The sequence below is a fragment of the Canis lupus genome, unplaced genomic scaffold (assembly GCF_011100685.1).
Source record: "Canis lupus familiaris isolate Mischka breed German Shepherd unplaced genomic scaffold, alternate assembly UU_Cfam_GSD_1.0 chrUn_S1675H1869, whole genome shotgun sequence".
Taxonomy (NCBI): domain Eukaryota; kingdom Metazoa; phylum Chordata; class Mammalia; order Carnivora; family Canidae; genus Canis; species Canis lupus.
The window spans coordinates 76,316-87,233 of record NW_023330522.1 but is presented as its reverse complement, the minus strand read 5'-3'; the positions used below and the strand labels follow the sequence as shown (position 1 = coordinate 87,233).

General features: G+C 46.8%; 1 long non-coding RNA gene across 1 annotated transcript; it reads left to right on the top strand.

Annotated features, from left to right (window-relative positions):
* The first annotated feature begins 401 nt into the window (after positions 1-401).
* On the top strand, positions 402-4,614 carry LOC119878507. Its single transcript, XR_005386956.1, has 2 exons — positions 402-592; positions 4,153-4,614. It is a non-coding gene; the product is annotated as an uncharacterized LOC119878507 (long non-coding RNA).
* The last annotated feature ends 6,304 nt before the right edge of the window (positions 4,615-10,918 follow it).

Genomic DNA, 10,918 nt, shown 5'->3' with positions numbered 1-10,918 from the left:
GCTGGTGCCCAGCATGGTCTTGGCAGTCTTGTGTTTCTGAATGTTTAGTTGAACACAGAAAGACACTCTGGTGGATACTATACCACTTCACATATGTACTTTACAAGCCATCCTTGTAGGTATGGCCCTTGGTTTAATTTAGTACAATTTTTAAAAGATTTTATTTATTTATTTGAGAGAGAGAGAGCACGAGCAAGGAGAGGGGGGTGAGGGGGAGGGAAAAGTAGACTTCTGCTGAGCAGGGAGCCCAACATGGGGCTCGATCCCAGGACCCCGGGATCATGACCTGAGCCAAAGGCAGATGCTCAACCACTGAGCTACTCAGGTGCCCCTAGTAAATATTTATGGAATGCCAATTATATGTTAGGTAACATTCTATGCACCATGGATACAACAGTGAAGAAAACAGACAAGGAAGCCTTCATTCTATTAGAAGACAGACAATGAAGGAGTAAATAACTAAAACAGCCAATGGTCAGAGTCTGGATAATACTGTATTTTGAGTTTGGAGCTTATTCAATTTTCTGAAGGATTGGATGAAAAGTATGATAGGAAATGAGGAATCCAGGATGACCGTATGAATGTCTACGAAGTATGAAGCTACCATTTACTAAGATGGGTAACCTGGGTGATGAGTGGTTTTGGAGGTGTGAAGAAGACGGAGAGTTGAGGTTTGGACATGTCTATTTGACATCCAAATAGAGAGTTTGAGTAGACAGATGGATATGTGGGTCTGGAGTTCCTGGGAGAAGTCCAGGCCAAAGACATAAACATCAGATACGGTGAGAAGATGGGCGTTTAAAGTTATGAGACTGGATGAGATCACCAAGGGTATGAGTGCATCAAGAAAGGAGAAGTGGTCAGAAGACTGAGCTTTGGGCACTGTACATTTAAGGGATCGACGAGATGAGGAGGAACCAGCAAAGGACATTGACAGGCACAGCCAGCAAGGAGAGAAGAGCCAAGAGTGCTGGGTGTCTTGGAAGCCAAGTGAGGGAAGTGTCTCAAGGAGGAGGGGGATCAGTTATGCCAAATGCTGCTTTCTGATCAGGCAAGATGAGGGCTGAGAATAGACCACTGGAATGCGCAAAGTGCTTGCCAGTGGTAACTACGTTAAGAGCAATTTCAGTGAAGCAGTGCAGTGAAGCGACTGCCTGACTGCAGTCGGTTCAAGAGAGAATGGAGGAGAGGAATTAGGAGGTATTTTTTTGTCAGTACTGCAGGTATTGACAAAAATTTCCAAAAAGTTCTGTGGCAAGGCAAGCAGAGAATTGAAACAGTGGCTGAAGGGGGAGACATGGGTAAAGAGTATGGTTGTTTATAAGATGATAGCAATTGTAACATGTTGGAGATAATCCAATGGCTGGTGAAAGTTAATGATGCAGAAGGAAAAAGGGAGATTTGATGGCTTTCGGTAGGCAATAGGCACAGGTAGTACTCATGAGCCTGAGGCCTTTAGAATAACAATGCATTTCCAATATAATATGATGCCCATTCTTCTCTAACAAATCAGTGCTGCCAAACTGGCTACACAGGATAATCACTGAGGGACAAGGGAGGGCACTTTTACTTTAGATGCTATTATTATCATTACAATGAGTAGAACTGCATTCTGTTACTAACAATTTAATGATGGTACAGAACCAATCATTCATCCAATAACTATTATTGGCCTACCATCTGCCATTCTAAGGGGTCATTCTAGATGTCAGACAAAAGTGAGCAAAATAATCATTTCTAAAACACATTCATCAGTTACAAAGAGATCTGCATGCATTCATTTATAACAAAAATGTGTTTAGGGTTGCCTTGAATTGTGTGCCTATGCTGTGTAAAAACCCTCCCTTTCCCTACCTACAATTGGTAGGTTTATTATCAGTGGTGTCCCCAAGGCTGACTTTGGAGTGTCTGCGGCACTTTCTCCATCACTTTCTTTGCCAGGATCTACCCCAAGAGCCTTTGTAAATACACTTAAGTTGACTTGGAATTTGGTCACTTTTAGATGTATTAATAGGATATGCAAACAGCCTTTTAAGAAATACTCAGTTTCTTTTTGTTTTAAATGTTACTGAAATGTAGTTCTATTCTCTCACAAAGCCAACCTCAGATAATTAGACTATTCAGTTTCTCTCCCTTTAGTTTATACAGCAAGCAGATGGAAAAGGAAGGAGTATAGAATTGCTGAGACTTCTATTCACCAAATTTATACACTTGAATTTTCTACCCTTCGCCAAATAACACATTCCACCTTGCTGAACCTTTTAAAAGGTCAAACTGCCACTTTGAGAGGGTTTATTTGTTTCAATCTTTTCTGTGGCCTTCTTTTCAAGGGTTGTTTCTCTGATTTCCTGGGAAACATTCCTTTTAGAGAAACACAAAGCCTCCTCTAAAGTTCTCTTTGAAACTCTTCCTCATTCATGTTTACTAGATACCCCCCACTAGCTTAAATTTTTATTTGTTTTAGATATCCTATCTCTGTCATACTCTATTTTAGAATACATATATTTCCCAAAATATATTTGGGCTCCATGTGTAGGTACCTAGTGTACCCCATGCACACACATTTATTTTGTAACTTTTATGCTTACTCCAGAGCTTACTTCTTAAAAGGTGCTTCCCAAGTCTCTTATTTGTTCTCAAATGGTTTTAAATATTTTTTACTGTTTGGGTATTGTATTGCAAGGCTTTTTATGCTTAATGACCATATTTAGCCTTCCCTTCCTCATCTCTAAATATTTGTGCATCACAAACTCAATTGCATCATGTTCATTACTAGAGATCTGAAACACCAAAACCTAAAAATTTCCTCCCTGAAACAATTACACAGGGGAGAAAAAAAAAAAAAGTCTGTGTTAATATGGTTAGTCTGTAACATGTATTTCCCTCCTGGCCTGCAAAGTCAACTATTTACTGTACATCCTTCCACTGAAGACCTTCTATTGTTGTATCTGAGGAGATGCTGGCCCAGCAAGATTTACAAAAACTCAGGAGTACTATGCATGCGCCTGTAGGTAGGAAAAAGCTTATGTTTATGTCAATTAAGGGCATTATCTGATTAAAGTGCTTTGCAAGTCTGGAATCCAAATAGTAAACAGGATGGGGAGTGTTGACAGGGCAAACATTCCAAAACTAATAGAAATACAGTAACTAAGCTTTAAAAAAACAAGGTTTGCACAAAAGCAACAGATGAAAATTTCCAAAATATCCATTAAAAAAAAATCCATTTACATGTTTTTTGCTGAGGGTGGGGGTTGGGGGAGGGGGAATCTTAAGCAGAATCCCCAACAATCCTGAGATCATGACCTGAGACAAAATCAAGAGTAGGACGCTTATTCAGCTTACACAGCTGAGCCACCCAGGCATCCACAATTTACATGTTTTTGCCCAAAAGTAAGTATAAACAGATTAAGCCCAAAGTTTAGAGAAACTAGAAATCTTTTTAGGAAAACTCTAATGGACTCTTAACACAATAACAATTAAAAAAAAAAACTTTTTATTTATTCATAGAGACAAAGAGAGAAAGAGAGGCAGAGACACAGACAGAGGGAGAAGCAGGCTCCATGCAGGACCCATCCCGGGTCCCCGGGATCACGCCCTGGGCTGAAGGCAACGCTAAACCACTGAGCCACCCGGGCTGCCCAATAACAAATTTTAAGGTGTATTTTAGATGAAGCTTTTTGCTTCTCTTAAGAATATTTTGCAGGAAGTAGGCATATTGCCATAAAGGCAGAGAAATGAAGCTTGAAAATAAGGCCACTGAAAACATATCCCTTCCACGGGTAAGGTACTTAACTGCTCTGTGCCTTGACTTATCCTTACATACCTGTGAAAGAGCGCACTTAGTGGGCATACAGAAGGCACTCAATGAACGTTAGCAACTGTTTTGTGACCATCTCCTCTTTGATAAGCCAGGAAACAACTAATACCATCTGTGTTTCTCTTACCCTCAATTACGAGAATACTCTGGGAAGTTTCTTGGTATTAGGAGCTGCTCTAAAGTGCTGGTTGGAAGAGATCAAGAGACTCTTTCTACTACTTTGAACAAACAAAAGATGTTGACAGCTCTGGCCACACTTACGGGCTCCACCATGCAGGAAAGAGTGTTTCTGATGACAGCAACTTTGGAACTTGAGTATGTTTTTCTCATTTTAGGTCCATGGCAAAATAACTGGAGCTTACGTAACATTAACTTGGCTGGCTGATGGCACTCGCACCCCCACGCCTATTGCAAACCAGGTGGACCAAGCAGTAGCAATGTCTGCCACTACTTGGGGGGAGGGGGGGATGGCCACACCTGCGGGATGCCTACAGCACAAGTTTTACACGGAAACAAAAGTCTTTTATTTGGGAATGAGGTTGGAGTTTTGTTCATTTGTTTGTTCTGGAGAGCCACATACTGGTGGAGAAAAGGCAGCCTGCTCAGAGACAAGGCTAGAGATTTCAATCTAGAGGTGGGCACTTCTTTCTGAAGCCTTTACACTTCTCTTCCACTACCTTCTGAGATAGAACACCAGCCCACCACTTTCTACCTTCTTCTAAATACTCCATCTGCCAGGCCTTGACTTCATTTTTTGAAAAGTGGCTACAAATAAATGCTGCTTGCTTGCACCACTAGCTAGAGCTTCCTCCAGTCAATCAGCCGAGGAAGGAAACATCAGGACACTGAGCAGCAGCGCACAACCACAATAAAAACTGCCAGGGATTAGGGGGATGGGGGGGGGGGGGGCGCAGGGCCCACAGGCAAAATGGGTGAAGGTGGTCAAAAGGTAAACTTCCAGGAGAATCCCTGGGTGGCTCAGCGGTTTAGCACCGCCTTCGGCCCAGGGCTGATCCTGGAGTCCCACATCAGGCTCCCTGCATGTGCCTCTGCCTGTGTCTCTGCCTCTCTCTCTCTCTCTCTCTCTCTGTCTCTCATGAATAAATAAATAAAATCTTAAAAAACACACACACACACAACAACAACAACAAAAAAAAAACAAATGGTAAACTTCCAGTTATAAAATAAGTCCTGGGGATGTAAGGTACAGCACGGGGACTACATTAGTAACATTATATTGTATATTTGAGCCATTGCTAGGAAAGTAGATCTTAAACGTTGCTAACAGAGTACATCTTAAACGTTCTCATCACAAGAAAAAAAAAAGTGTAGTTATGTGAGTTGGTAGATGTTAACCAGACTTCTTGAGGTGACCATCCCGATTTATATAAATCCTATATATAATCATACACATGGCCACGTCACACCCATGAAACACGTAATGCTTTATGTCAATTCTATCCCCAAAGCAAAAACAAAGTCGGCCACCGACTGGGCCCGCCCTCCGGGTCAGGTCAGCCTCCCCCCGGAGCGTGCACAGCAAAGCCCAGGGCGGGCGCAGGGCTCAGGCAGCAGCATCCCGGGGGCCAGGCGGTCCCGCCTTAGGGGCCAGCGCCCCGCCCCGCAGGAAGCCCCGCAGGAGGCCCCGCAGGGGGATTTGGCTGGTGCGCAGCCACACCGACAAGGTGGGCTCCAGACCGCCGAGGGCCCGGCAGGGAGCCCAACACCCCTGGGGGCCTGGCGGCTTCCCGACCCTAACGCTCTGGGAGGAGCGACGCCAGAGCCCAGGCTTCAGTGCCCGCGGCCGTCGGCTGACCCGGCCCTTCTCCCGGGGCTGAGGATGGGACGGAAGGCAAATTCTCCCGTCGCCTTCCTCTCCTAATCTGCAGCCCTGAAGAAAGTTGGGAGCAAGGCCTCACGAGCGTCTCGGGGCCGCGACTGCGCAGGCTCCGCCCGCCGGGGGCGACTGGGGGGCTTGGGGGGCCCAGGGTGGGGACGCGCGGCGCTGCAGCCTCCGTCCTCGGCCCGGGGGGCTGGGCCCGGGGATGCCTGCGGGGCGCCCCGGGCACTCGCAGCGAGGAGTCCGCCAGTGGGCGGCGTACGGGCCAGGCGCCCCCCCGCAGGGCGTCTCGCGGCGGTCCCGGCCCCCTGCCCCCGGCACCCCGCTGCCCCCGCTGCCCCCGCGCCCCCGGCCCCGTCCAGCGCCGCCGCCGCGCCGTCTCCGGGCCGGGCACGCTCCGCTCTCGGCCCCGCGCCCCCGCCCCGCGCCCCCCGCCCCGCCCGCGTCGGCCGCGCTCGGCTGAGATGGGGGCCCGGGACCCCGTGCCCCCCGGGCGTGCCCAGTACCGATGCCCTGGATGAAGACGAAGCCCGTGACCATGAACACCGGGTGCCAGTTGAACTCGAGCGCGGTCCCGTCCCAGCCGAGCCCCTCCCGGTAGTGCAGGACCCAGACGAGGCTGAAGACGACGGCCAGGAAGCCGACGAGCAGCGCCGACACCAGCAGCCCCAGGAAGCCCCTGTAGCCGTCCATGGCCTCAGCGCCCCATGCCCCGCGCGGCGGCCGCTCGCACTCTGCGGGGCCGACCTAGGGCTCCGGCCCGGGGGCGGGCCTCGGCCGCCGACTCCGGAGCGACCCCGCCCGGGGGAGGGGCCTCCTCGCCAGACGACCAGCCGGTCCGAGTCCGCCTGGAGGATTCCATGCCCACCGCTTGTTTTTATTCATTTTTTATTTTTTTTAAAGTTTATTTATTCATGACAGAGAGAGAGAGAGAGAGGCAGAGACACAGGCAGAGGGCAAAGCAAGCTCCATGCAGGGAGCCCGAGGCGGGACTCGATCCAGGGTCTCCAGGATCACCCTGGGCTGAAGGCGGCGCCAAACCGCCGAGCCACCCGGGGATCCCCCACCGCCTGCTTTGAGCCCTGCCCTGTTCTCTTACCGTTTGGGGGCAGCCCAAGGCAGCGGTGCTCGCGCGAAGTTCTGAGAAAACAGGAGGGGGTCGTGTGATGATTTTGATTAACGAAGCCTCCTGAGCCGCAGCCCTGAGGATTTGGCTGTCCGCAGGCGGCGCCAGGAATGTGCCGAGGAGGCTCTGCCTCGCAAGGAAACTACTTGTAGTTTGAGCTGTAGGGAGGGAAGACACATAGGTCCTGGGCCCTGGACTTGCCTAGACAGCGTGACAAATAATGGCTCTTAAAAATGCCCACCTACACAGACTACTTTGGACCAAAGCCCCACTTTAGTGAAGCTTCACTCTTTACCCTCTTGCCAGCATTACTGTTACCTTCTCCACTAGGCTGTTGTCTGCTGCTGTTAAAGAAAAGGTGGGGGCAGCCCGGGTGGCTCCTCGGTTTAGCGCCGCCTGAAGCCCAGGGCCTGATCCTGGAGACCCAAGATCGAGTCCCACGTGGTGCTCCCTGCATGGAGCCTGCTTCTCCCTCTGCCTGTGTCTCTGCCTCTCTCTCTCTCTGTCTCTGTCTCTCATGAATAAATAAATAAAAAATTTTTAAAAAGGTGGCTCTGGCTGTTAGGGCGTCTAGAATGCATTTGGGAACATGCACTCATCTCCAAGGACTGGTTTACCATATTGTCTTGTTGCCATTTTAAAAGACCTTCGGATGTGCAGGTGGTGTATGCAAGTGATTTTTCAACAGAAACGACCAGTTTCAAGCCAAAGAAGTAGGAGTGTCAAGTCCTGAGAGTAGGGCAGGATTAAGGTTTATGAGTAGGAAGCTGCAGACTTCACCTATGTCATTATTTTTCCCTTGGTGAAGAGAGAAAGAGAGAGGGAATAAACAAATGGAAAGGAAGGACCCCTCCCTGCAGGACAAGGCTTTCTATAGTCTGGCCCCACCTAACCCTCCTCCCCTCTCATCCCTTCACACCCTGACTGGCCCTGATGTCCATGGCTGTAAACTTCTCACCCAGCTCCTGACCACTCTACCCACACCCTTGCCTCTAAATTTTCCTGACCAGGTCTCCACCAAGACAACTTCTCTGAATCTGCCCTTGCCTCTAAATATTTTATGCTTCTACTCACCCACCTCCCCATCCAATGCCTCTCCGCATCATTTATCAAGTTGTGATATAATCAATCACCTGTTCTCGTGGCTGTCTCCACTCTCCACGCTGCCCCCTTGAGAGTATTAACTGTCTAATTTATCATTTTATTCTTCCTTGGGATATAGTAGTTACTCAGTAAATGAATCCTACCAAGTGTGTAAGGGTCCTGGCAAGAAATAGCTGGTGCGTTCCAACTGGCCAATTTAATAATGAACAGGAACTATTTACAAAGTTGTGGGCAGGGTGTAGGAAACCACAAGGGTTTTGCAGAGCCCAGGCCTAAAAAGAGAAGCGGGTTACTGGAATCCAGAGAGGCAGCTGTGCAAGGAGGGCAGTCTCAATGAAGTTCTGGCCTTGAGTTGAGGGACCCAGCCCTCCTGTAGCGACCTCACAGGGAGGAAGAATGAGAGGAAGAATCTCCGGGATTCCAGATTTCATTTAACAAAACATCTCAGGAGAATGAAAACATGGCCGAATGGTACGGATAGTGTTGAATTATCTTGAAGCTACAAGCTAAACTGAGAGGATTTCAGCTTTAAAGTTGTTCTTGTCAAGGGATCCCTGGGTGGCGCAGTGGTTTGGCGCCTGCCTTTGGCCCAGGGCGCGATCCTGGAGACCTGGGATCGGATCCCACATCGGGCTCCCAGTGCATGGAGCCTGCTTCTCCCTCTGCCTATGTCTCTGCTCCCTCTCTCCCTCTCTCTCTCTCTCTCTCTCTCTCTCTGTGATGACCATCATAAATAAATAAAAATTAAAAAAAAAAAAAGAAGTTGTTCTTGTCAAAAGTTCAGAAAGAACAAAAAACCAATGAATTATGGAAGTAGTGATTAATAAAAGTTTATTTACTGGGCACACAGCAAAAAGACAGTTTGCCAACTAGGAGCATTCAAATCAAAACAGAATGAGTTTCAGGGGCACAGGTATATTGTTATAAAGCAGCTTATGTAGTGAGACAGCAGTGACTTTATTTTTTTACAGTGATTGGTTTTAATATTAGAATTTTCATAAAAGATAGGAAATTGATCAGTGGTTATCTTGTGTCAATCTTGGGAAACAGTTGAAGTTTTGGTTATGATTTCCAGAGGCATATGCAAGAAATGACCTTTGTCAAATTAGTCTTACAAAATGAGCTAAATTAAACTTTGCTTGTATGACTAAACTGGCTTTGTCTGCTCAGGCAATTTTCAAGCCCAGTCTCCATTTGTTTCTCAACATCCTTTAAGGACCTGACTGTGATAAAACTTGCCACTTGAAAGAGGAACTTTTTTTTTAATTTATTTAAGATTTTATGTATTTATTCATGAGAGAGACAGAGAGAGAGGCAGAGACACAGGCAGAGGGAGAAGCAGGATCCTTGCAGGGACCCGGATCATGCCCTGAGCTGAAGGCAGACACTCAACTCCTGAGCCACTCAGTTATCCCAAAAGAGGAACATTTTAAAATAAATATTGTGGCTTAATATTAACAACTTTTTAAAACAAGAGTTGTTCAATACTAGAAGTTTCCCTTAGGAGATGTTAAACAATTTGCCACTAAAGTCAAACTAGATAATCTATTAGCAATGCTATCAAAACCGATTCCTGATGTGTGTGGGAAAAGATGAGGGGTGGAGGTGGGGCAATGAACAGCACAGGATAGCCTTCCTAAAAACCTGTGATGCTTCAAGCCTGTACATGTTGACATAGATTTTGTTTTGTTTTGTTTTGTTTTGTCCCTGACAGACATGGAATGCAGAGTAAGGAGATAGGATATGAAGGGATAGGGAAAGAAAATCCAAACCCCATCCATCCTGAGATTAGAAACCACGTGTCCTATATGCCATTTATCTATCGAACTTCCATAAGGTAATGTTGCATTTCTTTTGGTGCATACAGTCCAGCATTCTAATGTAAAGTACAGTAAGTTGTGCACAGAGGTTTGGTTTATAGGATAAGTGCGCCATTATTTAAATTTTCAAATATTGACTGTGTGTTGGTTACTCTATTTACCTCTCCATTCTCCATCCTTCTTTGCCTTGCCTTCTGCCCTGGCAGACTCCTTGCCCACTGGCTTCTAATTGGCTTTGGCCAATGCAATGAAGAAGGAGATTAGAGGGTAGGAAGAAAGAGAGGTCAACTTATTTCTCTCTCAGTGCCCCCTTCCCAGGCCATGGTTTTTGCAGTGGTTGCATTTCTTTGCCACAACAATATTTGAGTGACCCCTCTTCCATGGCTGTAATTCTTCCAGGGTCAAGTAACACCATACCCACTTGCTTATACAGGCCTGCATGTAGTGCTGAGTGCCACCTTGCTTTGCTTGTCCCCTGTCTTCACCACTCCTTGTTGGTTTTCTTAAGTCTCCCTGGACCTCTGTAAGCACTCCCTTCATACACTGTCTTCAATTAAGCCTTCGTGAAAATTAGCTGTTTCCTGCAGGAACCTGACAGACAAGTGAAAAAATCATCTCACCTAATACTACTGTTCTCCTTGCCCCACCTAATTATCTATGCCTTCTTGGGACATATTATGAAAGGAGAAATAACATGAAACAAGAAAAAAACCACTAGCAAGAGGAATGAGCTCACATCTTGTTCTTCCTTCTACTAGACAAGAGATTTGGGATCAGAAAGCTGTCTCAGTGACTCACAGCTGACAGCATGACCCATGATGTAACCAAGCTCAGGCAGTGGTCAAAGGCTCTGTAGCAAAATAAAGCAAGGATTATGACTTTGAAAAAACAAAAACCCATGTTGATGAGAGGAATATACTTCCCCATGTGAGGCTAGACTATGTTGTCTTTGTGGAAAAAAAAAAGACACAAACAAATATTTGCTTTGCTGAGATGTTTCTCCTCTAAGGGAACTGATGAGGAAATTAGCTCCAGCTCTGGCTGTGGGGAGATTGGCTGTGGAATCAGCCTCTACTACCTCTCAAGAGGCTCTTAGAGTTTAACTGCCCCAAGAGGGCAGAGCTGGAGTAAGGACAGATTTCATTTCAGGAACCCCAGTTTGGGAAGAGGTAGAAAGTAACTCTCTTCCTGAGGGAGCCGAATGGTACACC